The sequence below is a fragment of the Furipterus horrens genome, unplaced genomic scaffold (assembly GCF_987537825.1).
Source record: "Furipterus horrens unplaced genomic scaffold, mFurHor1.1.pri manual_scaffold_4, whole genome shotgun sequence".
NCBI lineage: Eukaryota > Metazoa > Chordata > Mammalia > Chiroptera > Furipteridae > Furipterus > Furipterus horrens.
In genome coordinates, this window is record NW_028327174.1 from 79,090,604 (window position 1) to 79,097,374 (window position 6,771).

A 6,771-nucleotide genomic window follows, 5' to 3' on the forward strand; every position below is an offset into this window, starting at 1 on the left:
TGGATCTGTAATATCATCCACTCCCTATTTGCAACCTTAGGAAAAACTCTCGGAAATTCTGTTTGAGTTGATTGCCATGGCAGGAAGTTTTGAAGGTTAATTTTTGTGCTTTTAATTATAAATTAAAATCTGAATTTATTTAAAACATTAGCTTGCCTATTGAAAAATGTGCTTCGGATTTCTTTTGTTTTAATCAATATACAACTTGGTATAGTATCAATGTATCATCTTTAGTTGTAAACATTCACAATAACTGTTTCTTTTAGTAAAATGTGATAAACTATGACAAAATTTGTTGTTACATTCTTACCTCAATTTCCAAGCATCTTTATTTTTGGAGTACTTTAATTAACAAGTTAATAGAAAATCAGAGAAGAAAGCTTACAATATACAGCAATCCATTTCTAGCCCTTAACCATTTTTTTGAGATCTGTTCCGCAATATGGGTTACCACAATTTATAATTCTGGACATCCATAGATTCTTTACAGGGTACATGCTCTATCACCAAATCTAAAGTCTTATCCACATTCTTTGATTTGGTAGAAATGTTTTCACATTAGTGACCTAATTAGTGAGCCATCCACATGAGTCATGATGACAGCTCTTTGGTGTACCTAAAGGTTTTAGCAGTTGTGCAATATGTATTATTCTAAAAATCAGAAGCTACTGATCTAGTGTGAAAGGAGAGAGTTTGCAGTATTCTGCTGTCCAAGTTATTGTTGAAATTGGAAAACATTAATAATTTATGTAGACTGTAAAAGGAACAAATATGCTTGAATTATTAACTTACACATTTACAGTTTGACTAAGAATGGAATCTATATTTAGAGGTATGATTACAAAATTATTGTTTTGTCATTTTGAAAGAAGGTGTTAAAGAATTCGAAAACTAACTTAAATGTTCTATCTTGGGGACACACTGTAGATGACATTTTCAAGTTTAGCTTCCAATACTGTGAAAATGGAACAAGTTGCCTTATAATTAGGCATTTAAATAATAGTAAATACTACTTTCAGGCCTCCCTAAAAAAAAGGATCAGTTAAATGTACTTATGTACATTTATTTCATATAAATTTCATGGAAACAGAATTGTAAATATAATTTAGAAATGGGAACATAGGAAATAAAGTACTCCTTAATTATTTATTTAAAGTCACACAGCAATTTGGTTTCTGAGCTAGAAACAGAAACTCAATTTCCTAACATTCACCCCAAGCTGCTGTACAGATAACACTAGAAACTCCATGTGTGAAACTTCAATCAAGACAAATGTATTTAAACCCTTTGAGGACTTCACTTGCCTTCTAATTCCACATTTTAGACTGATTATTACATAGTAATTGACATTTTTTTGACAGTACATGCCAGCAAAAAGCATTTGGCATACTTTTGGAGCAACCATGGCACACATACATTCAAATAAATTAATGTTCTAGTTTCAGCTGACTCATCTGGATTGATCAATACGTCTGACTAAAATACAAATGATTTTTTAGCTGGCAATATTGGGAACAGTAAGCTTTTCAAGTGTTTTTTTATTTTTTATTTTTTTAATGACACTTGTATCTAGTATCTCTAGTTACCCATCTAACATTCTATATTTGTGATTTTTGGGTCAGTGGAAAAAGAAATGGGAAGAAATTTTAAAACCATATTAAATGTTTACATGTAAATTAACCACATTTCTACTACTTGTAAGCTGTGTGAGTTTGCAAAATTACTTACTGTCTCTGTGCCCCAATTTACCTATCAGTAAAATGAGCATGATAATATAGGTTTACAACTTATTTTCTAAAACCTTTGGGTCCAACGGTATTTCAAATGCAGAATGTTTTGAATTTTAAAGAGATAATTGATTGCAAACATTATATATTTATATAACAGTCACAATAGAGTCTCAAGAAACATATTAAAATATTTAAATTGCTGCATCAAAATTAATAGTCAAACTAAAAGATAATTCAATAATATAAATAGCATCATATTAATTCATGTCAGATTTCTGCCAGTGTAAGTAAAAAGTTTTCAGAGACATTTGATTTCAAATTGTAAGTAAAAGACTGTAGGCCTGAAATAATGTGTACGTCATCATGTAATAAGTAGAAAAATAAGTTATTTCATGCAAAACAGAATAGTAATTGGCACACAGTAAGTGCTTGTATGTGTTAGCTATTATTATTTTACTAATTTTGTGTCTCATTATTTCAGTTGTTACACATTTAATTATTTTGTTTGCAATTAAATGTGGCCAGTTAGCCTAAGTTTCATAGTGAATTAATCTTGAACCGATTCAGTTAATTCATTGAGAAAATTCATGTTTTAAAGAAGAAAATTAAAAGTAAAAAAAAAAAAAAAGGCTTATTGGGTTGCAGTTTCAGTCCCCAGTTAGGGCATGGATGAGGCAACCAGTTAATCTTCCTCTCATATCAATGTTTCTCTCCCTCTCTCACTCTCTCCCTTCTATCTTTCTAAAATCAATAAGCCTATCCTCAGATGAGGTAAAAAATAAATAAAAAATTAAAGGCATAAGAAAAAAGACACGTTTTAAGTAGCAAGCACCTGCAATTACCTGTCATTGGAATTATTTGTATGTAATATTTTAGATGTTAATTACCTTATTTCTGTATTGGTAATATTTAATAACTTTTTTTTTTAAGTACAACTTCCATTTTATTTTTTTCCAGAGAACTGTTCTTCAGTCCTTAAGGACTTAGCTCCTTACATGGGCTTTGGTGGAGGTTGTGGGGCAGCACCCGCAGGTCCGAATTGGGGTGGAGGTGTTCGGTCCTTCCGGGCTTCACGAGAGCGATTCCTGACTACCTTGCTGTGAATGGCACAACTCACACAGTAATGCAGTTTCACATACAGCTTGGGAAGCACACAGGCGTCGAAGACACTCGTTCTGAAATGTCCCTCACAGCTGCAGCCTCTAATATGTTTCGAATGACAAACTTTTTAATGGCCTTATCCTTGGGCACGCATCGGGCGCAGTTGGTGCAGCGAATAGGCTGCACATGGCCGCGGCCTTTCTTGGCACGACCGTTGTTCCTTCTTTTCTTGGTCATCTTGGAAGCGAAGACGCGCCTAATAACATTTTTTACCTTGCCAAATTGAAAATTACACAGGATTCCATTTGTCACAGTCTATAATGCCACAAGCTCATTTTACTGATTGGAAAACTGGGGCACAGAGATGGTAAGTCATTTTGCAAAGTCACACAGCTTATAAGTAGTAGAATTGTGGTTAATTTCCATATAAACAATATGGTTTTGAATGTTTTCCTATTTCTTCTTCCTTTTCCACTGACATCAAAATTTTATATATGGAATGTTATATGGGTACCTAGGAATATGTCATTTTAAAAAAGAAATGATTAATGTCAATTAATAATGAAGTTTATAAATGTTAAGGGGTAATAAAAATTTATCAAGTGGCAAGAGTGCTAGATGTCTTACAAATAAAATCTGCCAGTATTTAAATTATCCGTTCTTAGTTTCTTATCCCTGAGAATTTTTAACACTTTCATTACTTAAAAAATAAGATTTTAATCACATGATATGAATTAAACTTTATATTCCTCCAAATCTGATTGCACAGACTTTGTTAAATAGGCTAGTATTAACACCACTCAAAAAAGTAAAAAATTAATTCACTGGAAGTCCATTTTCAAATGTAGATTTTTAAATGTATTTTCATAGCCATATAAGCTAAGCACTTCGACATATTAAACTTTAGGAACTACTTCGCTCTAACAGTTAAACACATTTTCTTTTCTCTCATAATTACCTGATACTTCTACCTGAAGTATAGGTTATTATTTTGAGGTCAATTAATAACAAACCATTACTCTGAGGTCATGAAAGAGATATATGTTAGACAAACCAGAAGATAATGAAATACTGTTAATCAAATGCTGTATAGATTACAGAAATAATTAATATTATTGTTATTATTATAGTGTGGCACTGTACTGAGATTTATGAATATTATTTAATCCCCAATGAACCCTATGATCCCACTCAACCATATGATTTGTTGCCTAATAATTATATGATGGTAATAAAAATAATATTAATATTGTCCACCACTGTACAAAGACCTTTATATACATTCCTTATTTAATCCCCTTAATAACCCTTTGATAAATACTAGTTTAGCTGCCATTTCACTTGAGGAAATGACCATTCTTTATAATATAATCCCCTAACCATATCTGGTAATCAATCAATATGTAAGACAGACTTCATACATTTCATACATAGAATAGTATTCTTATTAGATGAAATTTGATTAATAGTATTCTTTACTTATTTGATAAAAGTTTATTTTAAGCCATTGAATCATTTTATCATTATACAAATGGGAAAAAATATATTTGAAAGTTACCAAACTAACGTATAAGATTCCAATGAAATTTTAACTAAGGAATTGTTAAATTTCTTTTTTCTTATCTTCTAGTATCAAATGTACACACAAAATGGTTCTCTCAGCTATCTGGTGGCCAATAAGTTCTTGTACAGTGTTAATTCTGCTAAGGAATAGGCTTAGTAGCAGTATAAATATATATGTGTGAATATTATATTTTTCTTAATATTAGTCAGATGAAAATGAAGAAAAAAATTATGTAGATTTATGAACTATTAATGCATTGATATTCATCTTCCCAGTATAGTGCTTTATACTCCACTAACTATATTGCAAACAGTTTTTACATCATTAGTCTGATACACCAGTGTTTTAATAATTCATAGTTGAATAATATTTTATTATAATGTTGAACCATAATGTTTTAAGTAACTGGAAATTATTCAATTTTAGATTATGACTATGCTAAAAGAAAAAACAATATAATAAAATATGTGTATATAAATCTTTAAACATTTCTCAATTAAATTTTTTATATAGTATGTTTTTAAATTTAATCTTTATTGTATTTTTTCATCATCATTTAGTTCCCGTATAGCCCCACCTTCTCAATCACCACACTGTTGTCCATGCCCATGAGTCCTTTTTTCTTTTTTGCTCAAACCCTCTACCCTCTAAGCACCCCCACCAGCCATCATCCTGCTCTCCATCTATGAGTCTGTCCCCATTTTCTTTGTCAGTTCAGTTTGTTCATTAGATTCCACATATGAGTGAAATTGTATGGTATTTGTCCTTCTCTGACTGCCTTATTTCACTTAGCATAATGTTCTCCAGGTCCATCATGCTGTTGCAAAGGGTAAAATTTTCTACTTTTTAACAGCCAAGTAATATTTCCTTGTGTAAATGTCCCATAGTTGTTTTGTCCATTCATCTACTGATGGACACTTAAGCTGCTTCCATATCTTGGTGATTGTAAATAACGCTGCAATGAACATGGGGTGCTTATGTTCTTTCAAAGTAGTGTTCTGGGTTCCTTTGAATATATTCCCAGAAGCGGGATAGCTGGGTTGAAAGGCAGATTCATTTTTAACATTTTGAGGCATCTCCATACTGCTTTCCACAGTGGCTGCACCACTGTGCATTCCCACCAACAGTGCAGTTTTCTTTGCACTTTTCTGTTTTGCACAAAATATCTATACAGAGATTCATATCACATTTTATGTTAAACTATTTGGGAAGCTTTAGCATATTAAATATCAATATAAATGTATATCAAGTGGATGTTGAAAAGTATTTCTTTTTGAGCTTAAAAAGCCCTCAAATATCACACAAATAATCAGTTTTAGTAGAAAAAAATGCAGAAAAATTGTATACTGGTACATTGGTACTCACCAGCTTCCGAACTCTTCAAACCTGGTACTCAACAAATTTTGACAAGGAAAAATGTTTCAGCACTTGGCACTTGCTTGCCACTCATTACATTTGCTAGTACTTGTATGAGTCACACTACCCAGCAAGAGAAAATGCTTCATCAATAGTCACTTAGTCCCCACTTGTGGGGATGAATTAATGACTAGTACAAGGTACCACTGTATTGTAGATCCTTTAGTTCTGAAGGTGAAACATATAATTATTTTTCTCACCACTTCTTACATAGGTTTATTGAAAGATGAAAGTTTCTAATTACATTATTGTAAAGCTGTAATAATTCCCAGTATTTTTAAAGGGAGAGATATTTTAATTTCCTAATTAATTTGAAATGAAAATGAGAGAGAGAAAACAATCACTTCATGGAATTGACTTTAGTCTCTAAAAAACAAGAAGCAAAATAATTACCACATTGCTTTCCAATAGTATCCTGCTATTTTGTAAGTGTGCTTCTAGAAACTTTCAGTTCTCTAGATGGTTGTATTTTTCTAGCTTGCCCAGAAAAGAAATATCTTTTCTGAAAATTTTATTTTTTGTTAAAGGCAATTAACATTAGGTCTTGAAATGACATTTTTGAATTTTAAGTGCCTTAAGCCTTCAAAAAACAAACAAAAAGAATGGAAACCCAAATTGGAGAACTGAAGAACGTGTTTGATAGACAGAGGTTATTGGGCAAATGGGGATCTGGACTATGTATTTCTTGACTGATCTTTTCCCCTCCTGTGCACATAAAGAACTATTAATAAGGCATTGAATAATTTTAGAATAACAGAAAAACCCAACTATTGTCCTGACATTTAATTAATCCTTTTCTTGGAACACATATTCTTTCTTTCTAATAGATACGTCCTATTTGAACCAAAGTCAGACAATTGTTAAAGGCTATCTGGCCTTAACAATGACTTATGGAGTTTAGAAAAGAAAAAAAAAGTCATCTATCTATTCTAGGTTTGTCTCATGAATGTTCTATATGCT

At 31.6% G+C, this 6,771-nt stretch overlaps 1 pseudogene; it reads right to left on the bottom strand.

Moving 5' to 3' along the window:
- Window positions 1–2,694: 2,694 nt before the first annotated feature.
- LOC150012274 (small ribosomal subunit protein eS26 pseudogene) lies at window positions 2,695–3,077 on the bottom strand (annotated as a pseudogene).
- Between the last annotated feature and the right edge of the window lie 3,694 nt (window positions 3,078–6,771).